Source organism: Thermobia domestica, chromosome 11 (assembly GCF_964235325.1).
Source record: "Thermobia domestica chromosome 11, izTheDome1.hap1.1, whole genome shotgun sequence".
NCBI classification, from domain to species: domain Eukaryota; kingdom Metazoa; phylum Arthropoda; class Insecta; order Zygentoma; family Lepismatidae; genus Thermobia; species Thermobia domestica.
The window spans coordinates 101125136-101153096 of NC_137464.1; the positions used below are offsets into that span (position 1 = coordinate 101125136).

A 27961-nucleotide genomic window follows, 5' to 3' on the forward strand; every position below is an offset into this window, starting at 1 on the left:
TCACTGTACAAAAATTTTCTATAGACGCCAGTAAATAAAGTTTCTCCAAAGTCGGGGACATACCAGAGTTGTTTTTCCTTCATAAAAACGAGCTTTCAGAAGATTTCATGAAAATTGGCTCAATCATTCACAAGACAAATTCCCATTCAATCATCCGAATATTAATTCGTGCAATTGTGGGAGCTAGTTTAATATTATATATTGAATAACATGTAAATCATGTTATCTGATATGTTTACAATTCCATGCCTTTACAATTATTCTTGCAAGGAGAAGTAAATATTGTCATTAAAATTATAAATAATATAGATTAAATTGTGCATTAATTGTTAATTGTCGAGCAAGTCATTATAATGTCAATCATTTTTAAATATGCAATATAGTATACGAAATTTCGTTTTATGAAGGTACACTCATCTCCGAATGATTGTCGCATATCTATAACTGTCTTATTGTAAGAATATAATTTGATAATGATTTTGCAGAGTACTTTTAATACTGATACTGTGCGTATAATCGGGAAATGTATATTTGCGGTAAACTTCATAGGAAAAGAATTATAAAGAACGGAAATTAGAGTGAGTAAAACAAAATGTTGCTAAATGGACAAGAAAGTTTTATATTCGTCTTATTGTTCTTATTTACTGCTCATTTGACATGAAATTTTTCACATAAATGTCTTTGCCAATTATACATACAATAACATTATAAGAAATACCAGGCGAATTCGTTATCAAATTATATTAATAGAACAACATATTTATAGACATTCGACAATAATTTTGGACATGAGTGTACTTATACTATTTAGTATTTTAAATGAAAGGGGCTAACATTGAATATCTAATGAAAGGGGAAAAACCCTACTCAAAAATTAAAAAAAAAACTACAAATCTTTGGATAAATAAATTTATCCTATGATTAATAATAATGTTTTGAATCACGAAATTATTATATAGAATTCTATCTGAATGTTCAAGCATGTCAAACTCGAAGCCTTCGACTACATTTTCTGCGGCCCTCGGTTCATTCCTAAAAAGTAACAAAAAATATATCTATATATTAATAGGGCTGTCTGTGAACAAAAACCTTCAAATTCAAATTGCGTTAAATTGAAAGTGACTATGTTTATAACAATCTCTTCAACCACCCGATCGGTATCAATTCAAATTTTTGACGTAGATGCAGTTGTGGCCTGGAAATGTTTTTAGCTATTCACTTTGACGGTAGGACTTAGGGGAGAGGAGGAGGAGGATTATAAACAAAGTAAATAAAACTTAATAACTCTTGAACCAAAGGACAAATCTCAATCAAATTTTCAACATAGATGACGTTCGTGCCTAGGATGGATTTTACCATTTCACTTTGACGGAACAACGTAGGGGTTGGGGAGGAGCGGGAGATATACAAAATCAATAAATATAAAAATAACAGTGACCATGGTGGTGAGTTAATAAATGTTGAACCACCCGATCGATCTCAATCAAACTTTCAACATAGATGAAGTTCAAACCTGTGAAGTTTTTTTATGATTTCATTTTGATGGTAGAACTTAGGGGAAGGAAGGAAAGAAGGGTAAATATATGAAAATGAATAAAACATAATAACTCTTGAACCACCTGACTCGAAAGGGAGTGGAGATTAATATATAAAAATGAACAGAACTTCACTCTTGAAACACCCAACCGATCTCGATCAAATTTTCTACATACATGACATTCGGACCTGGAATAATTTTTATCATGCCTTGCCCTGGAACAATATCAAAGAACGCTTTAGTAATAGTTTAAACGGAACATATTACTATTTTTCCTTAATTTAACCCAGAGAAATCGGGGTGCGTCTTTGATTCGAGAACGTCTTAAATTCAAGTAATTGAAGAGAAATTCTTAATTAAATATATTATTAACGTGTTATTAAAACTACTTTGCTAGCCATAAATATTTTTTTAATTTTGTATCATATTCTTTCAGACAACAACAATCATAGCCCCCTGCCAGGAGCTATGATACCGCTAAGATGGCTCTGCTACTCTCGGTTGTCAAGACACACATCATATTACAATGCACGTACCTCCATAGACTCCACAAGGGAGGGTATAGTCTCTCCCTAACAAGGAAATGAATAGTTTGTGTTAAGTTTCCAGGCATAAGCAAAAAATTTCTGAATTTATTGATGCAGTAGATATTTTTTTACAACTTCTGTTGTAAAAATAGATATTACGTCCAGGGAATATTGTGAAAACCCCAACATCCCCCAAATTTCCTTACATACATCCCTAGGCGTAAAAATATTGTTTTCTTTGAGTTTGTGTAAAAATGTATATCATTATACTGCGTGCACACCCTCTTTTATTTTGAACACCCCACTAAGTAAAAGTTTCTGGCGTTCTTAATGATTATCTAATGTGATACTATCGCCAATACCGAGATTGTATCAAACCAGCTTCAGTGCGACTTCTTTTCATATCCTTTTTCTTATTTCAGTGGCGCAAATCTATCTTCAACATTGAGGGAGACGGTTAAGACCGTTCTGCTCATATTTTTTTTTTTTTTTTTTTTTTTTTTTTGAGCGATGTTCAAAATATTTATGAAGTTGAAAAACAATGTTGTGGGGGATCAGGGAAGCAGAGTTGTCTTCAACATTGGGAGGCGGCCAGAGGTTTATTCTGGGGGAACATCAATTTCATCTCACTTTCCTTTATGACAGTCGGACACAAATTATCACATTTCTCTCCAAAACACACATTTCAAATCGGATTATTGGACCGGACAGTCCCCCAGTTCCAAGATTGGGGGACATGTCCTCCTCATCCCCCCGGGATTTGCGCCATTGCTTATTACAGCTATATTAAAAATACAAAATCAGAGGACAAGCTTTGCCCTTTCCTGCGAAAAATCCCGTGATTTTATTTTTAAAAATCAAGTCAGGAAAACCGAATGTGTACTACCTTTTTAGTAATGCATAATGAATAGGTGGCTGCTTAGGAAGTTTTGTCATCTAACTCGAATAATCCAATGGAAAATATGTCATCAATCTTCCATCAGTTCCTTATGAGAATATCGTCTCATCACCATTTCATTTTGTCTGCAGCCGATAATGATTTCAAGCTGATTATACCTTTCAAATGTAGCTACCTACGATATTCTCACTAGCGTACATTAGGTTTTCCTGACTTGAATTCTTCTCAAAAAAATCTTCAAAGATTTGATACATTACGTGGCCCTCTTCCTATTTAAAAAGTTGAGAGAGATAAAAGATGACCGACTTCAAGATGACGGCCGTGATAAGCATACCCTCAAATAAATGTCTACTTCCTCCCGGTGTCGGTTAACATGTTTTTGTTTTTCATCTCTTTACCCCTTTTACAAATAAAATGAAATGTTCAAATTTTCAAACATCTTCTGATTCAAGAACAAAAACGTAATCGGAACCTTCTATCCGTGAACAATTTGAAACTGTTTGAACGTGATGTGGGCGATTTTGCTGTCGATTCATAACTATAGACGACTGTTGGGTACACCATCAAAGCCAGAAACAAAATAACAATCCAAACAATGGAAACACCTCTCCTACCCTTCCCCAAAGAAGGCAAAGGTGATCCCCTTCGCTGGCAAAGTGATAACCTCTGTTTTTCGGAATTTTCAAGGTGTGATATTCATTGACTACCTGCAAAGGGGTCGTACCATTACAGGACAATATGGTATGTTCGAAAGGTCACTATTGTATGTTCAAATACCCAAGAATCCTGTACTTTCGCAACAGTTTTTATAGTTGTAGTTGGTGAGTACTTCAAATTATATGTCCGTAACAGAACTCCCTCTATAAAAATTGTTGCAGATATACCGCAAGATTCTGAAACACGTATTTTTGGATATCGCACATATCAGTTCCTAAGTGAAGTCTGGATCTGTAGGTCACATAGTTTTACAGCTATGGACCTTTAAAGTTCATTTTTTCATGTTTTGGCAGCCTGTAACTCCGAAAGGAAGCATTTGTGCACCCAGGTTAGTCTATACTTTTTGTCTTATTTTAATGTCAGGAATCACCTCCCAGACGTTGTCGGTGTTGTTTTGAAACACCCTGTATAGGTTAAAGATTGCAATGAGAACTGAATACCAAGAGCTTCAGTATCTTTTATTATTATTATTATTATTATTATTATTATTATTATTATTATTATTATTATTATTATTATTTGCATTTGCATTTGCATTTGCATTTGTATTGGTATTTTTATCTAAAACCTTTGCCATCTGAACTAGCGTAATCTATTATAAAGAAGAATATTTGATATTCGTATTTTATTGATCCTAATATAATAGTAACCAAAGTGGAAACACTAATGTAAGATATATGCAAAAATAAATAAATTAGTTGTTCAATTAAGTAATAAAAAGTCTGAAATTTCTTAAGTGATGTTTGAAATGCATGAAAAAACATAATATAATATTATATTCAAAATGCTCATTTTGAATATTTAAGTGTGGCAGACGTAGTAAAGTCGGTAACACTCTTCAGGTTCAATTTCTGGTGAGGACATTAGTTAAGAAGGTGCAAGAGACTTATCTGGCTAGTCATTCTGAGTGAGTTTTGTTTCCTTGGTTTTCCTTATTCATACCAAGGAAAAGGCGGTAACTACATCCAAAACAATTCCTTTCTTCTTCATTGTTTTCCCGGGTAGTGTGATTGCCGAGGGAAGCATCTCATACAGATAAAGGACTTTGCCCATAAATGCTACCCTGATTGGAGATTTAAGCCACATTTGATGGCACCATACTAAAATATCTAAATAAATTCAGTATGTTCTATAAATAGTAATTCCACATAGACTAAAGTGGTAAATAAAATTCAAGAAATGTATGCTCATGAAATAAAAGGTACAGACCACCATACTTAAATTTTTTGGTATTGTTTTTTACAAATGAAATGTGATTAATGTCAAATTGTTGACAACAAATCATTTAAACTAGTTCCTAAACTGAATACTACATTTTCACATGTGAGTAGATAGAACCCATTTCAATTAGTATAATGATTTTACAAATAGAAAAGATGGGATGATTTGAGTACTTCAACCTAATCTAATAGTAAGTGTTAAAATGAAAGCAAAGTTCCAGAAATCAGTCTATTTTCTAGAATATGTGGCTAACTTAGTTGTAATGCACTCTAATAACAATTAACACGAAAACCTTAAATTGTCCAAGAATAGGAATACAATCTTATTTGCTAAACCCATACTTTAACGAAAAACTACTAATTCATCATTTAATATTTCTATCAATATCAAATCAAAAAAAAAAAAATTACACAACGCTTTCTATCTTACTTTTACATTTTTGATGATATGATATGCTAAGTATAATTAAACAAATCAGATTTTTTTGCTAAGCTAAAATAGATTGAATTCTGTCATTTACTACAATTTAAATTTTTCTCAACCAAAACTCTAACTGCATTCTGTATTTTTGACAACTAAAAAATAGGACAGAACTTTTTGGGGTATCTAATATAAGATCGTTAGTGAAATATATATTCATGAAATATGAACAAATCATCGTGGGGATTCTCCAGAAACTTGTCCGCAAACAACTCATACTGGATTCTTTAAAGAACTATAACATTAATAATGAATATCGCGTAAGTCATGATCATGAATGAATATCGTCGAAACAAAGCCCACCCACATCAGTAATCAATCATATCTGGATTTCTTTCCTAGAAAAATGACATATTGTAGGATAGTTAATGAAATTTATACTTATGAAATATGACAAAATCGTTATAATCATCCCCAAAATAGGCGAAACAAACTCGGGGTTTCTACCATTGCCAATGTGTGTAATGAAATATAAATAAAATCACAAGCCACTTAAAAAAAAAGTGTTGGAAAATCTCACTCAACAAATAGATTACACCTTATGGATTTTTGCGTGAGCAACAAATGCTGCCATATTAAAATTTTATTAATGATATATTTATTTATTAAATATAAGCATAATTATTAGTCGCTTTTGGAGAAAATCATATTTTCTATTTTCAGTATCCTATCAGCTAGATTGAAAAAATTGGGTAAACCTTATGGGAGAATTCATAAAAGACTTTAATTTAAAAATTTGGTACCGATATATTAAACAAAGTTCTTTCCCTTTGCACACAAACAGACCATGAAACAGATAAACATGGAAAATCGGCATGTAGGTTGTGAAACATGCAATTCTGTTGATATCTCAAACGTGTATCACCATCACATGGCTCTTTACTCCTGTCGTGGCTTAAAAGAATGTATCCCTACTACTTTTGAAGTTTGGATTTTTATACCAAGCAAAACACAGAGATATATTTGATTCAAGTTTGTCATTTCTTTAGTTAGGCTTTTACAATTGTACTTCATTAACCATTGGAAAATTTCCATTTCATTATTCTTATATTAATATTATTATGCCTAATTCACATCTTCCAACCGAAGAGGCGGCATAATCCTTTGAACAGTTTAACATATAGGCCTAATAATAGTTTATGTGTTATGCTGGGATTGGGGACAGCGATCACCTTAATATGCTACTATATCAGATTAATAATAACAGTTACAAGAATATCAAGGATATACAATAAAATATTCACTTCCTTTGTTACAATTTCGTATCTGTTGTATATACAAACATTGAAGGTTCTTTCTATATTGCTTATACTAACCTAATATATTATTTACGTCAGCGATGTCCATCGCCCGAATGGTCCATGATATACACCCATTGTTCCTGTTATGCCTCCCCTCTTCAAACCTGGCTACCTTTAGGTTTAATCAATGCTTCTCTCTTCTTCAGTGTTAATATCTATATCTTCCCTTTCCCTGTAATCCATAATGAATTAAAAAATCTTATATTTAGATAGTTATTCAGTAATATTTCTGTTTATCTTTCGTTCTGCCTTCTCCGAACCAAGTACGGGAGAATACTCTGAAGCTTTTATTAGAATTTAGTCTGGAGGAAAAACCCTACTTTTGGACCAAACCAAAAATTTCAGTATGTCTAATGTTTTTCAGCGGTTTTTAGCTCATTTGAGGGTGCTGAATCTGAATCCGCCGGGTATACAAATGTACACCTTGAGCATTTTGAGTAATTCAAGATGGCGGTCAATATGGCGGCTGTAAAAGTGATAGGAATATTTTTGTATATTTTATCAAGATGGGTATCAAATTATATGTTTTTGGGGTTGTAGATTCCAATAATAATGTCAAAAATGTTATGAAATTGATACTAATCGAGATATTCAATATGGCGCCCAATATGGCGGCTGCAAAAGAAGTTTATGTTGTCATTTCTGAAACCTATTTTTGAAAAAAAAATTACTGACATGAGTAATAATAAATCGTAAAATCTTAATTTTGTGCTCACAGATGGCAGCATTTTCATAGAATTTAGAAAAATATCTCAGAAACAAAATAAGAGATACTTCCAAGTGAAATACTAGAACGATTTGTGAAAGGCGAACATATTCTGCGTCACAAACCAGGTATCTAGAATGCTATATGGTCAGACATGTTCATTGAGAATACATTTATGCGTTATGGTCATGGACCAGGAGGAATAATCGGACTTACACTAAATCCATCAGCAGTGAAGCGATGGGCTTTCAGCCTTCACACCTGCAGTCGTTTAGTAAATGACATTTATGTCATGAGAGATGCTGGACAAGATATGAAAATAACTAAGCATAAGGAAGGAATGCCATCTCGAGTAAAAGGAGATGCTGCAGACCGAATTAAGTTAAAGGAAAAGCTGCCTCATTGTATAGATCCTCTGAAGACCGATGATCACCCAAAAACTATTGTGAATATTGTGACAGGGAAAATTTGTTCCCAGAAAGTGAATGTTGATAATGCTGTTGAGATAGGTAAGAAAGCGTTGTGTTCTTACGAAGAAAAACTACCAACTGATTTTCACGATCCAATCTAAACAACGGTTCGTAATGTTTCCTGCCATGACGTCAAAAGAACAGCTAGTATTGGTGTCATTGACACAGAACTCTTGTACACGCGTGCAATGTGACTCACATCTACAAGAGATATTCAAGCTAAAGGAGTGATTTCATATGAGCTTGCCTCTGTCCTCACATCTTTGTTTGATGAATATGGGACTCCCAGGTTCTGCAAAAGTAATTCAAAACTGAAACAAATATTACAGGTAGAGAAGTCTATGAGATCGTACAAGCACGAAGATGCTATCATACTTGGTTGTGCTGTTTTGTGGGTGATCAACTGGCCATCTAACGAAACTGTTCTTGACTTCATAAAATTGTATCGGTCATATGTGCTTGAAAAATTGAACAAATGCAACGTGTACCTGATATTTGACTAATATAAGGAGTACAGCACCAAAGGAGGAATAAGAAGCGTCAGAACAGGATCAACATGTAGCAGGTATCATAATTGTCTTTCAACACGTCCTTGCCCTCCCAACAAGTTGTGCTGAATGTTACGAAGAATCAGGTACAACTAGTACAGCTGATCTGCAATTATCTAATGACAGAAGGGTTGCCATCAGATTCCACCAAAAGCCTATTCATCACTGGACCAGAAGATGTTACAACAGAAATAACTGTTGATTGTATCAAGGAACGTCCAGATATGAAAAACACTCACGAAGAGGCTGATGTCATAATTATCACACAAGTAGTGATGGTAGCCAATCAGCTGGACAGAAATTGTACAATAAATGTAATTAGTGATGACACGGATGTTCTTGTCCTCCTGATGCACCACTACCACATACAAAAAACTTACTTGTAACATTTTTATGGAGGCAACTCAAAGTCATAGAGGAGTTATTGACATTGGATTGTCTGTGTTCAAACACCGTGGTATTGTTTCAAACTTACTAGCACTTCATTCTCTTTCTGGCTGCGATACAATTCCTACTCTCTATGGCATTGGAAAGCAGAAGGCAATGAAAGTACTACAAAGTGGGAAGGAGCTTCAAAAGCTTGGAAATAAGACATCACTACTTGAAGATGTGATTCAAGAGGCAACTGAGAAAAAATGAAATGAAATCTTTAAGTTTTACGTCCCACGGTTATGCCGGTTAGGCTAAAGGAGACGGTGATAATGAGAGATGAGTGAAATGGTGGAATGAAGAAAGTGGGAGGAAACGGGAGAACCCCGAGAAAACCCACGAGCGCGGTGTTTGTCCACCACAAAGTTCACTTGGCGGGGGCTGGGATTGAACCCGCGACCCCAAGCACCAGAGGTGAACGCTCTACCACTGAGCCACCGCGCCCCCAAGAGGCAACTGAGTTTATAGCTTCTTGCTATGGTAGTAGGATAACTGACCCTACAATGTCTGATGTCAGAAGAGATGTGTGGCTGAAGAAATTGTCAAAGAAGTATGCCGTATATACCCCGAAATTGAAGAGCTTGCCACTAACTACGGAGGCATTCTCTGAAAATGTAAAAAGAGCTCATTTCCAGGCTTGTATTTGGAAACAAGCAGATAAACCACACCCACCAGACATGGATCCGACACATTTTGGGTGGTATCGTGATGAGTTGAACAAATATTGGAACCAGTTACTGTGCCACCGGGAACTGTGATGGCACCGAAAGACATCTTGAAGATGGTGAGTTGTGGCTGTTCTTCTGAGAACATGTGTAAAGACGTTGTGGCTGTGTGGCAAATCATAATAGCTGCACTGACTTCTGCAATTGTGAAGCCTTCAAACGTTGCCAGAATATTTTCACACGTCAAAATATTAGGAATCTAGAAGACGAAAACATGGATACTTCTTCTGACGAAGACTGACAAGTGACTGATCTGTGATATTTATTATTGTGTTGCGGAGTAACATAGAAACATCGGCATTTTGTATTGTAAATGCACATATTTCGCATTAATGTTGCCAGCAACATAATTCTTGATTAAGAAAACGTCCAGGAAAAAAATATAAGAACATGTTCAAACCTAAGCTTGTGTTGTTTGTTTCCTTTTGCACACAGAAAGGAATGGTTTTATAAATAAATATAGAGAAGCCCAAAATGTGGAAAAAATGTTCTGGAGCGCAAACAAGGTGAGTTGCGGTGACGGAGAAAGCATCAACACCCAACCCAAAATTTCAGTGTATCAGATATTGTTCTAAGTATGTACCTAGCTCGAGGGTCCCGAATCGGAATATTCCATACTGAATATATTGATTTGTATCAATTTCATAAGGTTTTTGAAGTAACTATTGAAATCTGCAACCCAAAAAACATATAATTCGATACCCATGTCGATACAATACTCCAAAAATATTCTTGTCAATTTTACGACCGCCATATTGGATGTCATATTGAATACCTCGATTTGTATCAATTTCATAACATTTTTGACATTATTATTGGAATCTGCAACCCCAAAAACATATAATTTGATACCCATCTTGATAAAATATACAAAAATATTCCTATCAATTTTACAGCCGCCATCCTGGCCGCCATCTTGAATTACTCGAAACGCTCAAGGTGTACATTTGTACACCCGGCGGATTCAGATTCAGCACCCTCAAATGAGCTAAAAACCGCTGAAAAACATTAGACATACTGAAATTTTTAGTTTCGATGGATTTCCTCCAGACTAATTCCTCAGATCTTAGTTGAACTTCGGAAAGAAAAAAAAAACTATCAAAAAATTAAGTGATGAAAATTACTAACCATAAATACTGTAACGAATACCTCGGATTACTTTAATCATGCCCAGGAGAAGAGAGTACGAACTATTTTCGGTGAATTACTCTTACGGTTAGTAATATAGGGAAAAATAAATTAGTTTTTTTTTAAATGTAAAAATAAGTTAGGTGAAATATTTTTACCCACCCTCAAATTGCACATGACACTGAGTATGAAAAATGGAAAATTTCTGGGCATCATTCAATACCACAGGGGTTTTCCCTTAACTCTCAATAATTCGCATACTACCTGTAAATAGTTTCTATCATTCACATAGGAGGAAGAATATGAAATACTCCACGAAGTTCCTTCCTCGAATAAGCATATTATTTTTATTAAATTTTCAATGAATATTTCTGGCTCCCCATACAAACTGTTCCTCCCATCTGATTTATGGAAGTTTCACAATCAATTTTACTTTTAATAAAATTTACCAGGACTTGAGAGTGCTTTAGAACTCAGGAATAGAGGAACAACTCCCTCCCCCCAAATCAAACACTATCTCCCGTGATTGATTATAATCACGGTTATTAGAAACCAAACGAGGCAGTTCAAAAATTCATTATTTTCAGTTTCAGATGATATTCTAAAATAATTTTAGACGGAAAATCAAATGAGTTGAAATATTTCTTTCTCCGCCCAAAATTACTCATGACACTCTGCGCGTCATGGTACCCCTCTTTGGGCACCCTGATTTAAGTGTTTGAAGATACAATTTATAATTTTCCTTGCATTGCTTTTTCTTTCGTACTCTTTAAAGAACCCATTTTGAACAGTAGCTAGGTTCTACAGTTGACATATGTCATTTTATATCTTGTTCTAAACTTAATAATAATAATAACAATAACAATAATAATAATAATAATAATAATAATAATAATAATAATAATAATAATAATAATAATAATAATAATAATAATAATAATAATAATAATAATAATATAGCTAATACAATTCCTTTTGCATTAGATATTAGTAAAAAGAAAAAATGTTATCTTACCTCGTAAAAACATTAATACCACCTCACAAAACTTAGGATCACATCTTACTTAAAAATTAACTTAAATAAATTTGCTGGTACTTCGTAAGAAACTTATGGCTATAATTTCCTACTGTCCTACTTTAAGAAACGAAACAAATCAAATATTTAGGTGAAAGCACATTTACATGAATATCACCTGTTCTCTTAAGTAGACAAGAAGTGGACACAGATGTGTGTGGATGTCAGACCTCCTTAATAATCCAAGTAATATTGGAAGTCGAGACTCTTTTTAAGGTTTTTAGTTGTCTGAAACAAAATATGTTTGCGGAAGTACTTGTAGAGTAGTTTTAATCAAACATAACGGATTCCCAGGACACAGATTTAAGTACAGGTGACGCATTTCTTTCGGTCACAAAGAGAGAAAAATAAAAGATCGCTTGTTTTGCTACCCCACATGCTTGGTCTTAACCTTTCTTTTTCGAAGAGGGAGAAAAGACTTGTCACATCCGCTAAACTCGATTTAAAACTCGGAGTAATTGTAGACTTTTGAGAGTGAAAGTTCTTAAACACGTCCTGTTGAAAGTTACCTAGGAAACAGCAAACAATTCATAATATCTTCCATACCAATGATTCTGAAGCTAGCAGTAAAGTTGTTCTTGGAGGTGGAAAATTGTTTTGCGAGCCACTTACAAGGAGACTTACGGAAGTGTCACTCACCGATTTGAAAGAAACTTTGCATATCTGTAGAACATCGAAAAATAATTCGACACGTATTTTTTTTTTTTTTATTTCGGCATTGGCGCTATTTTAAGGGAAGAAAAAACCTTTTGAATGTTAGAGGGTGGTCTCCAAGCATAGACATAAAACAACTATTTAATGTAGAAGAAAACATGCTGCTAGGGGGGAAGGACGAGAGCTGATTCAGAATCTGATGTCAAAATTACAAAATCCAAAATGACGGACCCAATATAGTGATTACAATTACTAAAAGTCTTATGGTTTGAAATGCTCTGCAGTTAGCCAAGCACAGTTATAGTTGACACGGGTTACTGCGAGAAGGTTGCAGACCGATTTGAAACCCCTTTTTGTATTTATTTTAATGGAATGCTTGATTAAAATGAGTCTCTGCATCACTCACTATTCGGGGTGTTTATTTATTATGTTTTGTAGTTTATTTGGGTCCCGTGTTAAACCTTGAAGAACGCAATAGGCGCTCAATTAGGACAGTTGGTTTAATTTTGATAATGCAATTTTTTCGTATTTTAACTCTGATTCCCGAAATTTTCATCTTAACTTTCTTTATCGTTAAAATGGATTGTTGAATACAATAGTAAAGCTGAAAATAAGTTGAGTTGATTTTGAGTTTAACGTCCCTTTCAGCAGCGAGGCTAAATGAGGCGGAACCTACTGATTAACGTGGAACCCGAATCACATGAGCTCTCACCGAGAAGGGCTGAAAGAACGATCACAATTTCGACTCGATTATATAACGACCGATTAAGTATAACCATCGATTGGTTGAATAATGTAATGAAAGACAATTTTCGTTGCTTCATGACCAACACTAGCTAGCCCAGTGAGTCAAAGTTTTGCGATGGGTAGAGTTAAAAGATAAACAAACGCCATGTTGCGAAATGTCACGGCCTGAAAACGAAAGATATATAACCCAATGCCAGCTGGGGTATATGTCGTTGTATACAGTGTTCGAAGTGAAAAAAAAGTAAAGGCGGTATGTTTTATTACGATTTTGACTCGACATGCCGGCCATCTAAATTTTAAAATACAGTGAGGGTATGCTGTCTAAAAGATTGCACTTTAGTCAATCTAATTGTCAAGATAGGCAAAATTTCTATTTACATAATGACTGAAAACCAGTGGAGAGCTTCTCTGTAGTTACGGGTGGGGAATGGGAGCATGGAGAGACTGATCCTTCGTCAACAACTTTCTGAAAAGAATATATATATATCCCCTTATGTAGTAATAGAGAGAATTATGCAAGAAAATGCTCAAAAGTCGAGTTTTTATCTTAACAATTTCCTGCGGGAAAACTCGCGAACCCCGCAATCTACTGAGGGATATTGCAAACCCCCGAAAGATGTGCCCCCACAGCAGAGAATCCCTAAATCAACCCATGCTCAAAACCTGACATTTATATGCATTAAGGCAAGAAGACACACACATACATAAGAAAGAAACAATGAAATATGGGACATCAAAAATATAAACTAGATAAACGTCTTTGAAGACAAATCAGTTTAAAAACAAAAGGTATGAAAAAACAAAAATATCGGTGTTGTCAACTTACAAATTATTTCTAGAAATAAAATCCTTTTACGTGCAAAGCTATTTGTCATTTACTATGTATAAAAATGGATTTATTAAAGATATTAAGCATCTACTCACCAGTGACGGTATGTCTTGATAACTGACAAAGCAGAGGCGGTATGTCTTCATCACTGAAAAACCAGAGGCGGTATGGCATACCACCGCATACCGTCTCACTTCGACCACTGGTTGTATATCCCTACCTAGGTGGCGTTGCATAACCTCACGTGCTGCACGCGAGGGGATTCACTATTAATTAGCATCCCGAATAGTGAGAGGCGAGGGGATTCACTATAAACAAGCACCCCGACTAGTAAGACGGGGGGAATTTATAAATAAGCGCCCTGAATAGTGAGAGGCGAGGGAACTCACTATAAATAAACACACCGAGTACTGAGAGGTGAGGGGACTAACTACGAATAAGCACCCCGAATAGAGATGCAGAAACTCACTTTGATCAAGTATCCCGTTAAAATAAATGCAGAAAGAGGTTTCAAATCAATTTGCAAACTTCTCGCAGTAACCCTTGCCAACTATAACTGTACTTGGTTAACTGCAAAACATTTTAAATCAGAAGACTTTTAATAATTGTAATCACCATATTGGATTCGCCATTTTGAATTTTGAAGTCACATTCTGAATTAGCTTTCCTAACCAGTATGTTTTCTTCTACATAAATAATTGTTTCTTTCTGTGTTTCGAGACATTCAAAGGGTGGTTTCTACGCTTAAACCTGCTCCATTGCCAAAATAAAAAAATACATGTCGATTATTTTTGGATGTGCTACAAGTATGCAAAGTTTCATTCAAATCAGTGTCTGACACTTCCGTAAGTCTCCTTGTTCATAATGGTCAGTTAACGTGACAAATATGCATTGTCATTTTTGTTGTTGAAAATCATTTAAAATGAAATAAAATTCATTATTATTGCAAGTAGTACGTGCAATATTTTCAGATTATGTGACTCACTGTTAAGAGTATGCATCACTGTTAGCAGTATATCTAGGTATCACTGGTAGGAATATGCATCATTGTTTGTATGTCACTGATAGGAGTATACATCACTGTTAGGAGTATATGTGTCACTATTAGGAGTCTGTGTGTCACTGACAGGAATTTGCATCACTTATAGGAGTATTGTGTCACTGTTAGGAGTATATGTGTGATTGGGTGGAGTACATACCACTGTTAGGAATATACGCAGGGGTAAAAGTGCGGGGGAACGCGCTGGGACGCCGTCCCCTCACTTCCGGAAAATATCTGTGGCGTCCTCCCACTTTATAAAAAAATACAATGGGCAAAGATAGGCACGGGGGATGACGTGACGTCATGCGTCTCCCTACCTTTTCAGATACACTTTTTCCTCTGAGTATACGTGTCACTGTTAGGAGTGTGCATCACTGTTATTAGTATATGTATCAGTTTTAGAAGTAGATGTGTTACTGTTAGAGATATGTGAATCACTGGTGGGAGTATGCATCACTGTTAGTTGTATGTGTCACTGTTAGAAGTGTGTGTGTCACTAGTTGAAGTATGCAATACTGTTAGGAGTATTGTGTCACCGTTAGCCAGTGGCGGATCCAGGGGAGCGATCGGGGCGATTACCCCCCCCCCTCAGAAGAGGAAAATTTCTTATTATATATATATATATATATATATATATATATATATATATATATATATATATATATATATATATATAAACCCATCCCAAAGTTTGGACCTCTTAAAGGTAGCTCTAAGTAGCAGTGTTCCAGCCCACCGTCCCTACAGAAGTTCGTCCTGGATCCGCCCCTGCCGTTAGCAAATAATGAAATGAAATCTTTGAGTTTTACGTCCCACGGATATGCCGGTTAGGCTAAAGGAGACGGTAATGATGAGAGATGAATGAAATGGTGGAATGAAGAAAGGGGAGGAAACGGGAGAACCCCGAGAAAACCCACGCATACGGTGTTTGTCCACCACAAAGTTCACTTGGCGGCCGTTAGCAATATATATGTCACTGGTTGGAGTATACACTACTGTTAGGAGTATATGTATTACTGGTAGGAGTATGCATCACTGTTAGTATAAAAAGAACTAACAATAGATGGCATTAGCTACTTTTAATAGTGATTCACTTTACACACAGTAAATAAATAAACAAACAATTTGTTCCACCATAATGAGAACTAACATTTATAATTGACAAGTAATAATACACATTTTTAGCGCCATAAAGGCTTATTTTTCTCGAAAACAACGCATGAGAATTTCCCTTCATGCATATTATTGTGTTTAGCTCAATGTGATTCATCGATTGATATATATATATCCCCCTTGATCATCCTAATGTTAAACAAGTTTTAAAGGTTAGGAGCTCATCGTAATTTCGGGATATGTCATTGAGCGTTGTGTGGACTGGTTTGAAGTTATCGTCATCGACATCGATTAAAAAATTAATGAATGAATGAAACAACTTGTTAGCTCTAAAACTTGAAGATGTTTGATTATGTGTGGTTAAGAGGATCTTTAAACACACCTGTTCCGTTATGATTTTCTAAAAGCAACGAATAGGAGAGGTTTTTTTAATCGATTCAAAGTCCCAAAAATAACTTCTATCTCTTTCCTTAACCTTATATTCATATCAAGTGGCAGAAATCAACCATTTTCGGTTTTAACTTTGATCATCGTGAAGCAAAAACGTTAATTAATGCCATAAAGTTGGTTCTTGCAATCACTTTAGCGTCTGAAGAATGTATCCCATATCTATTCTTATTATATTTCTACTAAAGCCGGAATCGGTAGACGTCCACTACAACTTACAGTTCTAACCTTGATCAAGATAGAGCAAAAGCAGTAAGACCACTGCCTGCAGTTTTCGGGGATCGATTCAGTGTCCCAGGAATATTTTCCATCTCCTTGGACTACCTTCTACTTAAGCCGGAAGTGGTTGAAATCGACCACTTCCGGTTTCAACAGTAAAGCTTATAACTCAAAAGGGTGATAGATAGCCACAAACTGTTTTCGGAAATTGATTCATGGTCTCAGGGAAATAACCCATCTGCACCCCTATATTTTAGTAAAACTGGCAGACTGTGAAACTACAGTAGATTTCCAAGCTATGCAAATTGAATACTATATTGAGTGTTTGCAATATGAAAATCAACATTGAAACTGGACGTAGTACTGAATTTCTTCAACTTCCAGTTTTACTAAAATATAGGGGTGCAGATGGGTTATTTCCCTGAGACCATGAATCAATTTCCGAAAACAGTTTGTGGCTATCTATCACCCTTTTGAGTTATAAGCTTTACTGTTGAAACCGGAAGTGGTCGATTTCAACCACTTCCGGCTTAAGTAGAAGGTAGTCCAAGGAGATGGAAAATATTCCTGGGACACTGAATCGATCCCCGAAAACTGCATGTCGATAGCTCTTGCCGTTTTTGCTCTGATACCTGTCAACCGAAGGAAATAGCCGTTATATAAGACTGCCAACACGTATATACTGGAGATCTTTTTCATTTTATAACTCCTCGTCAATATACCCCATTGTTGAACTCATCAAATGTGGAGTATACAGTTAGTTTATTGACTTAGAGAGTTTCGTATATGCAACTGCCAAAGGCTTGAGGAAAAAACGAAAAATCTAGTATCCCTCATGTATACCCCTATTAATTTCCTTACATAGTTCATTATCGGTCGGTGTTTCATGAAATAACACTCCGTTGTATTCCAACTTGCCTTTTCTTGCTTTGCAGAATAATACCCAACAATATAAGACCATTTTCTTTTCTAAACTATTGGAAAAGTGTGGTCATTCCTATGCAAACCATAAAGATTTACTCACAAAAAATGGGCAGTACGTGCTGCATTCTAGCGTCGAAATTAGAAAACAAGCGTTCACGCGGGAGACAATGGTTTTTGAAAAGAATGAACAGGCAGGTAAGTGAATCGAGGAGGCGGTGAGTAAGACATAATGAGAAGAACACTTTTAATTTTTGGAATTGATTCATTGCACCAAGAATAGCTTCTGTCTCCTCACCTAACCCTCTATTGAAACCGGATGTCTTAAAATCAACCATTTCGGTTTCAATGTTGATCGCCATAGAGCATAAACGGTTAATAGATAGCGGGAATCGATTTTCTGCAATCGATTAAGCTTCCCAGGAATATACTTTATTTACTGCGGAAAGAGGTAGAAAATCCATTATGATTTCCGGTTTCAACATTCATTTTCATAGAGCAGTAACAATAAACGATAGGGAGAAACGGCTTTTTAATATGGATTCATCGCACCACGAAAAAAGTTTCATCTCGAACCTTAATCCCTCTATTTAAAACAAAATACTTTTTGATCCACCATAGTGTTAATATTGTGAAAAGGAGCTTAACTTGAAGTGAACGTCTTATTTTAAAGCTAGTTTTTTTTTTCTTTTTTGAAATCGTAGAAAAAGAAAATGTTTCATTTAAAGTCTATAAATCATATTCTGTACTTTTTACTTATTTTTTTAAAAAAAATAATCTTTAAATATTTCACTCTCATTAGCTTATAATTATTAACATTGTTATTATCACGTGTATGTGTGTGGTCTTGACATCTGTTCTGAGTGGAACGTAAATAAGAAAGAAATGGAGAAGGAAAGAAAAACAAAGAAAAAGAAGTAGTGATAAATAAATAGAGGAAGAGTAGTTGATTAGGATATTGCTCGAGGAGAAAGAAGAATTTGATAGAAATAATAATAGTAGTATATAAGAGAAAATCTGGAAGAAGGAAATTGCAGCTGATGGACAATATTATAAAGACTTCAAAAGAAATGAAGTAATGAACGATTATAATTGTGTCAAATGATCATGCAATAATTAAATTATTATTATTATTATTATTATTATTATTATTATTATTATTATTATTATTATTATTATTATTATTATTATTATTATTATTATTATATTTCTCTGATATCTCGCCTATCGTATTTCTCCTATATCTCTCCCACCTTTCAGCACCTACCTCGGCATCTCGCTCCCTATTTGGGAGGAAAGATCTTCATTGATGACTGGGCGCTTTAATGAGTGTTTGAGGACTTCTTAATATCTCAAAAACTCCAGGCTTATTTCTCCACAGAATCGAATCGTTGGCTGAGCTATGGCTACACTCAGTGCCGGATTTATGTATAAGCTAAACAAGCTATAATTTAGGGACCCACTTGCTTGGGGGCTCAAAAAATTTAAAGAAAAAACTGATTGTAATGTAATTTTCAAATAACATGAAAAAGCAAATAAGATAAAACGCACTTACAACAATGGTATTTTGTATTGTTATATACTAGGCTTTTATGAAGCAAGTAATAGGGTTTCATTTCTCAGCCCCACTTATAATGAGGGCCCTGTTATCCAGACCCACTTATAATGGAGCTCCCGTTTCCTAGCCCTGATGGGTCTTTGTTTCTATTTAGATATTCATGAGGTCCATAAATTAGCATATAGCATATATTAAAACCTAAAAGACGGCGACGTGGGTGCCTTTTATACGTGAAAGCTTGACGTATAAAAGCCCCCTAAAGTTTGACGTTTACACAAAATTCACTGGGCGCTGGCTGCGATAGAACCAGGAACCTCACATACCAGAGGTGAACGCTCTACCACTGAACTACCGTGGCTCGCAATTTTCTTAAAGAAATTTACGAACACTGAGTTATGTGTCTCATCGTCAGAAAAAGACAAAAAGCAATCTGTTAGTTTACAGTAGGGGCGGATCCAGGAGGGTAGTCGCTCCCTTCAGCCACAGAAGAGGACATTTTCTTATTTCGTATATAAATAAAACCCATCCCAGAGTTTGGAGCACGTAAGAGTAGCTCTAAGTAGCAGCATTACAACCCACCGTTCCCCCAGAAGTCCGTCCTGGATCCGCTCCTGGTTTACAGTGTATTTTATTGCATAAATAAATAATTTCTTCCAGCAAAATAAAAATTGTCAGTCATTATTGAGAAGGAAGGACGTATTTCTTTTTTAGCGTCACAGAAGTTTCATTTTTTTTATTTTCTCGGAAACTACAATGAGAATTTACCCTTGAGCATGTTATTTTGTTCACTCAATGTAATCTATTGACTGTCATATCTTTGGATAATAATTCACGTAGACGTAAATTAAAAGTTATAACCGTTAATTTTAGACTATATTTCTATAACCATATTATGTAGAAATACTGTCTGTCGTTTTGCTTGTTATCATAGTGAAGAACTTACCTGTTTCACCTTAGTAAGTAGCATGCAGTCTTGGATAAGTTACTTGTAAAAATGTAACGCGTTACAAGTTACTTTACTTTCTATTAAAATGTAACGCGTTAGTAACGCGTTACTTGCCCCCAAAAAGTAACTGTTACTTTACTTCGAAAGTAACGCGTTACTAACGCGTTACTTTTAAGTCCGAAACTTTAAAGTTGTGAAAAAAATTATGACTTCAATATTCCGTACTACTATTAGTCTACTACCGCTATTATTATTATTATTATTATTATTATTATTATTATTATTATTATTATTATTATTATTATTATTATTATTATTATTATTATTATTATTATTATTATTATTGCACGTTCTGAATCGCTTTATGTAAATGCAAGGACAAATTTTTACTTGATATATGAACATTTTCATATAATGTAACATTGATAAAATGCCATACTGCGTTACTCGTCGGAATGGACACGAGCGAGTTTTCTTTGACACTCGATTCGACTAGAAACAGACATCTTTGAGTTCGACCCGAGATTTGAGTTCGATTCGAAAAATTTCCTCCAACTCGACTCCAATTGGAGTCGAGTTTCGAGTCGACTCGAGCCAAATCCGGTATGTAGTTTCGAGTATATTCTTTAAGTATATTACATAGACAGTATAATTATTATCAATGACACTACTACTACTATAACTTATATTTTATTATTATTATTATTATTACTATTATTATTATTATTATTATTATTATTATTATTATTATTATTATTATTATTATTATTATTATTATAACACTATATAAAAAGAAAGATAGGCGTTTTGAATGAATAATGAATACGTAATGTATATGTATCACACTATTGTCGAAATCTGTAGAGATCGCGATAGGCGACACATAACCCTGAGCCGCCACCTGTTATAGTACTCCAGGAAGTAATGCTGTCCAGATACTTAGTAAAAAGCATTCCGTAGAAGGGATCGATAGTCATAGAGGGCGGAAATTAGACTAACTACAATAATCGTAAAAGTAATCAAAACATTAATTGGCATTTAAAATGTTATTAAATTCAAAACTGAAAAACGAAACAGATTAGTACACAGTGCTCTACAACGTGTTTGCACATAAGCAAATAACATTTCCTTTTTATTTTATTTTCTCCTTTAGGCGTCTTCTACTTTAAGAATCCAGAGTTGATGACATCTTCAGATCCTCAGGCAAGTTATTTTGTTGTTATTACTATTAGTTTTGGTTGTTAGTATTAATTGGTAGATAGTAGTGTATTGATGTCTAGGTGTTATTGTATTTTTAACTACATTTGGATTTGCTATAATTGAACTATCAGAATAAATACTAGTACTTGGATATTATGATCAACTATTGATGTTGGGTATTTCTATAGGTATATGGTTGACTATTCCTTTGTTATTAACGTAGTCTTATTATAACTTCATCATCATCAAACGCATTTCATTCCCATCCAAAGATGGGCGGGCCTTAGAAGGTGACGCCTTCTCTTGGCCAGAGTAAGAATTATATCTTTATTTTATAACTTAATATGTCATTTTATTTTTAGTTCATTCTCGTAGTATTATTTGAAATTCGACATAAATAAACTTTCTACTTATTTTCTACTAAAATTAATCATTTATTCGTATTTTTTCTTTATATTTCATTATAAGTCTTAATTAGTCTTTATTATGTTCATCGATTGAATATAATCATACCTCAACCGTAGCATGAACAAATGTGGACATCTAATTTCAGTCCTGATTTCAATGAAAGAGCATATATTAGTGTCCATTTCCATAAACTCAAATATAATTAATAGGTATTTCATTGCTAGATGATAAGTAAATCTAGCCACGATCCCAACATTCTATAACTTTCTACTATCTACCTGCGAGCAATAACTAGGAGCTAGGATGTTGATGTTCTATGGATAAACATTTAACAGCATACATACAGGTAATTCAGTATTTTCACTTGTAATTTTGACGCGAATAAGATAGAATTAAAACATAACTGTAAAATCGAAGGACTTCGATATATCAGAGTCCGGAGTGAATTTGAAGACTTTTGGGCAAAAACCCAAGTCCAAAAACTAAAAGTGTAAAGGAGATAACTTCAAAAGGAGTTTCTCGTCATCCGATTTCCTTCAAATTTGGCAGTTAGACCGAAAATAAATCAACACATATTTTTTTTTGTTTCTTTCGAAAAATAGGTTAAGGGGGTCAAAGGGTCCCTTTTCAAAAAGAATCTCCTTGATTAAAAGGGTCATTTTAAAGAAACGAAACACTGCCGATACAAAGATGACTTCAAAGTAGGAAACACGTGTTTTCTCATTTTTGCGAGAAAAGGGTTGCAGGGCTAATGGCCCCCTTCAAAGTGACAAAGGACTCTGAACAATCCTTACGGAAATTGATTTCGGTGGAATTGCTTGAAACCGTTATATGTTGTAGATATGGTGTTCCTGAGAAAAAAGGCTCAATGGGCACAACCACAAATCACTGACCGTTTGGCTACTACAGGACCACTTTTTTGAAAACACTCGAAAATAACGACATTGTGGATTTCGGTAAAAATAACTGAAACCGTGATATTATAGATACTGTGATCCTGAGAAAAAGTCTTAATGGGCATAACCACCAATCACTGATCATTTGGCCACTACAGGGCCACTTTTTCTTAAAGCAATCGAAGATAGCAGATATTCTGGATTTCAATAAAAATGACTAAAACTGTGATATGCTGTAGATGTTCTGATCTGAGGCAATATCTCAATAAACACAACCACTAATCACTGACCGTTTGGCCACTACAGGACTATTAATGTAAAGAGCTGAAGATGAAGGTATTCTCAATTTCGGTGGAATTGCTTGAAACCGTGATATGTTGTAGATATTGTGATCCTGAGAAAATGTCTCAAGAGGCACAACTACCCATCACTGACCGTTTGACCACTATGGGCCACTTTTTATAAACGAGCAGGAGGTAACGGCATTCTGGATTTTGGTGTAATTGCTTGAAGCTATGATATGTTGTAGATATTGTGGTCCTGAGAAAAAGACTCATTGGGCACAACCACCAATCCAGTGACCAATTGGCAACTACGGGGCCACATTTTTTAAAACAGTAGAAGGTAAGTATACTCTGGAATTTTGGTATAATTCTATGAAACCCTGAAAAGTTCTATTCCACAACCCGGAAAAGGGATTTTGAGAGTATGTCCAACATCATTTAAGCATAGACAACATTCAGATGTTCATCTTGCGGGACAAAGGAAAATCCTGGAAAGCCCTAGACAATTTTTCTCAGAATCACGACATCTACAACATATCACAGTTTCATTCATTTACACCGAAATCAAAAATATGGTTATACCCGGCTGTTTTAAAAACTCTGGACCTGTAGTGGCCAAACGATCATAATTCGATGGTTGTGTCCATTAAGATTTTTTCTCATAATGAGAAGATCTCTTAATTTTACTCTATCTTACCGAAATCCAGTACATCGTTGTATTCTGTTGGTTTCAAAAAAGTGGCCTCGTAGTGGCCAAATGGTCAGTGATTAGTCAGTGTGCCCATTAAGACCTTTTCTCATTATCGCAATTTCTACGACATATCACAGTTTCAGTCATTTTCACCGAAATCCAGAACATCATTATCTTCGGTTACTTTGATAAAAGTAGCCTCGTAGTGGCCAAATGGTCAGTGAGTGGTAGTTGTGCCCATCGACACTTTTCCTCATAGTCACAATAACTACAACATATCACGGTTTCAAGCAATTCCACCGAAATCTAAAATACCGTTACCTTCTGTTTACAAAAAAAGTGACCCTGTAGTGGCCAAACGGTCAGTGTCAGTGATTGGTGGTTATGCCCATTAAGACTTTTTCTCAGGAACACCATATCTACAACATATAACGGTTTCAAGTAATTGCACCGAAATCCAATTTCCGTAAGGATTGTTCGGAGTTCTTTATCATTTCGAAGGGGACCATTGCCCTTTCAACCCTTTTCTCGCAAAAACGACAAAACACTATTTCGTACTTTGAAGTCATCTTTGCATAGGCAGAGTTTTGTTTCCTTAAAGTGTCCCTTTTAAAGTATTCACTTTTAAACAAGGGGAGTCATTTTTGAAAAGGGTCCATTTAACCCCCTTAACCTATTTGAAACAAAAAAATACGTGTCGATTTATTTTCGGTCTAGTATATAAGTGCCAAGTTTGAAGGAAATCGGATGACTAGAAACCCTTTTGAAGTTATCTCCTTTACACTTTCACTTTTTGGACTTGACAGGTTTTTGCCCAAAAGTCTTCATTTATTAGATTAGTCCTCTATGTAAACAACTTGTCACGTGGACACACATCACGAATTATATTATCACAAAATAACAGGGATGACCGAAAGAATGATTTAGTATCGAGATTTGAATTCATTATATAAACTGTTTTGCTTGTACTTTTACTTTACTTATTTGTTCTGCGCTTTTTCCTTTGTAAAATACAGCAATTATCCAAGAAGTTTAGAACTTTGAATATATTTTCCTTATAATTTCAATTGGAAGATGTTCTATATGAATTTGGAGGTTTGATTTTAAAACTTACATTTCAATACATTATTTTTTTTAATGATTTATAACTTTTATTTGTTACTTTTTTCCTAAAAAAAAAAAAATTATTTTCAGGCGTCGAATTAAGGCATTTGTTGCTAATAAATCTGGTGTTTCTTTACGCGCAAGATCTACAATATGTCAACAGACAATAATGTTGTAAACTTATCTCAGAATGTACTTCAGCATATGTAATAATAACAAAAAATAACTGTTAACAAACAATGAATAACAAAGATTTGTAATGATATTACCGAAAGTGAAGCAATACAAAGTTTTGATATGAAATTCATACGTGTAAGCGTACAATTAACTAAGAATATTTGTATATCGACTCTGAAAATTAGTCACAATATCACTTTTTTTAGTGTCTGGAAGATTTATTGAAAAAAAAGGCGGTTGTTTTTCTTCAGCAAGAAATGAAAATTTAAGTGCACTGTTGAAAATAAATTACATTTTTTGAACCTCAAAAAATACTTAACATTCATAAACTATAAATCAGTCATTATTCTCTTTAATTAAAGTTATTTTTCTTGATTTTCTCCCCCTCTGTGACGTTGTTTAGAACTTCGTCTAAGTTCAAACTCGTGTTAATTTCAGACTCAATTGGCTAAATTGTCAAACAGTTCAAGTCTTCGTGCTGGATCGATTATTTCAAGTAAGATTTAATCACTTTCAACCTGGAAAAAAACTCCTTTCTCCAGACGCCACAGTCACTGATACTGTTAAAAAAAGTGTATATTGCAGACTTTTACCACTGTTTGTTAACAGGTCCCCTTTTTACTATCGAACTTCGATAGAAATAGTCCTTAGAAAACTCCAATTCAAAACGTCAACTTTTACGTGTTTACGTCAACTTTTTGTGAGTCTTACATGCAGTAAAAGAAAAAGGATATCTGTCCATCTCTTCGTTCATTCGTTAATCGGTACTTAAGAAGACTAGAAGACGCGCCATTTAATTTATCCACATCAAATTTTAAACAAAATTTCTATGTAATTGCCGAGTAGAGTTTTTCGATTTTTTTCCCAAAATAAGAATAATATAAAGAGTGGATCGGAAAACGAAACATTCGATTGATTTATTATAACAGTAATCCTGCAGCGAGGATCACCAAATTATATAAAGACGAAATCCCACAGTTCACATAAATTTATATAGCAATTGCTAGGCTACTAATTCATCTAAAACCATTTCGTACACTGCATCTAGATATTACCTTTTATTATATCGTTTAATAATTTAAACATTTATACACCTTAAAAGTTGTGCATGTAATTTAAACAAGATGGTTCTGGAATTATATGTTATTTATATTTCGTTGCTATGACAACGAATCTCTATTTTAACATAAAACAGCAACGTATATCAACAGCAAAACAATTACATTTATATATCCTTTTCTTTCTATATATTTTTTCTTCCTTTTCTTAGATAGCTTGTGCATCAATTTGAAGTACATTCTGCCCAAAGATGTTGCAATACAAATAGAAAAATACACGTATCGTTATAATATTTCACAAACAAATAGATTATTGCACTATTAACCTTGCATTATCATATGAGAAATTTTTCTTGAAAAGTCTTCAAGAAGTAATTTAGAGGCGAGTGTGAGTTTTAATCAAATAATATTCTCAAAACCGACTCAGGTATTTTATTCATATTTCATAATTAAATACTTCATTACCAATCGTAGAGTATATTCTATTCGCAAATCCAGAAGATGTAGTTTACTGGTGAAAGGTGAATACTTTTGGAAGATTTTATCACATAAATCTCAGGTGGTAATGTTTAAAATTCGTTTAAAAATCATTAATAATTTTAAGGGATTATTCTTTTTTCAAAAAAGTAAAGAAAAGTAAATTTGTGGCGAGTATGTCTTGTTCATAAGTCGTTTCCCGTACTTGATCACTCTTGAAATTATTAATCAGATTTTCTCAAAAACAACTGTAATTATGTATAGGTATATCACTAACGATCTATAAATTAGCACAGTTCATACAAGATCTCAATAGAATCCAGAAAAAAAAGTTTACTGAAAGGGTTAAGTCCTTTTGGATGATACATTTGATAAGTATCTAAAGTATCTATAATAGTTAATGGAAGCTTAAGATCGGAAATATTACTTCAGGAACTATTCTTACGTGTCCCTTCCCGCATCACCCGGAATACCCAACTATTCCATCTTGCCCGTCCTAGGTTGGCTGTTATACAGAGGTCTCTTTTTTATAGAATACCAAACTGCTATAATCAAGTAACAACTGATGTGGACATTTTTTCGAGCTACCCAGTGTTTGAAAGAGCAATTAAACGAGTTTTGAGGAATAGTTTTACTTTTACACTCTTTTTTCTATGTTGTTGTTATTGTTGTCTTGTTTTTTTTCTTTCTTTTGTTAGCATGTCCCTGTGTAAAATGGCAAAGTTATGCTGTATCTGGGAATTTGTTCAATAAATAAATAAATAAATAAAAACCGCTGTTTTCTTCTTTTAGAAACTATACAGAAAAATATTAAGAACAGTACACTGTAGCAGGAATTAAGTGTTTGAAAGAAAATCAGAAATATATATATATACTAGTATGGTAAGTTCTTCATAAACGATGTTTGGAAAAGTGGTTTTAATCATTATTCAAAAATTATTATTTCATTTGCTATATTGCAATATATTGTAATGTGTAACTTATTTTAATAAACAAAATAATGAAAAGGTAATTGGAGTGGGACTAAAATTTATTCTTTGGAAAACTTTCCTAAGAATATTTATTTGTATTTCATAAGTAAATATTTCTATACTTATGTTACAATGTAGCATAAAATATTTATATTTGTTTTACGTTTTTTCACATTTTCCGTAGACGGTTACGCTATCTTTCGGTAGGATTTTTTTAAACCTATTCAAAAAGGTAGTTCTGATTTCGATCCGTTTATGTACATAATTACGACATAGGTACAGGTCTATATATTTAATTTTTGTTTGTTTGTTTGAAAAAGTATACTTACTCGGTGGATTCGTGTAAATTTTTATCAGAATCCGATAGTGGTCTTTGAAGCTAGGACATGAAACTCTTCAATAACTGACAGTGTTAATACCCTAATTGTCTGTATGTTTACATATAATTCTGTAACGT

At 34.2% G+C, this 27961-nt stretch overlaps 1 long non-coding RNA gene across 1 annotated transcript in view; it reads left to right on the forward strand.

Annotated features, from left to right (window-relative positions):
- The window catches only part of LOC145664330 (uncharacterized), a 1055818-nt gene that overhangs the window by 440672 nt on the left and 587185 nt on the right, over positions 1-27961 (forward strand). Inside the window, exon 4 of the long non-coding RNA XR_014127356.1 lies at positions 21392-21441. This is a non-coding gene — a long non-coding RNA (uncharacterized LOC145664330). The remainder of the gene's footprint in view (positions 1-21391; positions 21442-27961) is intronic.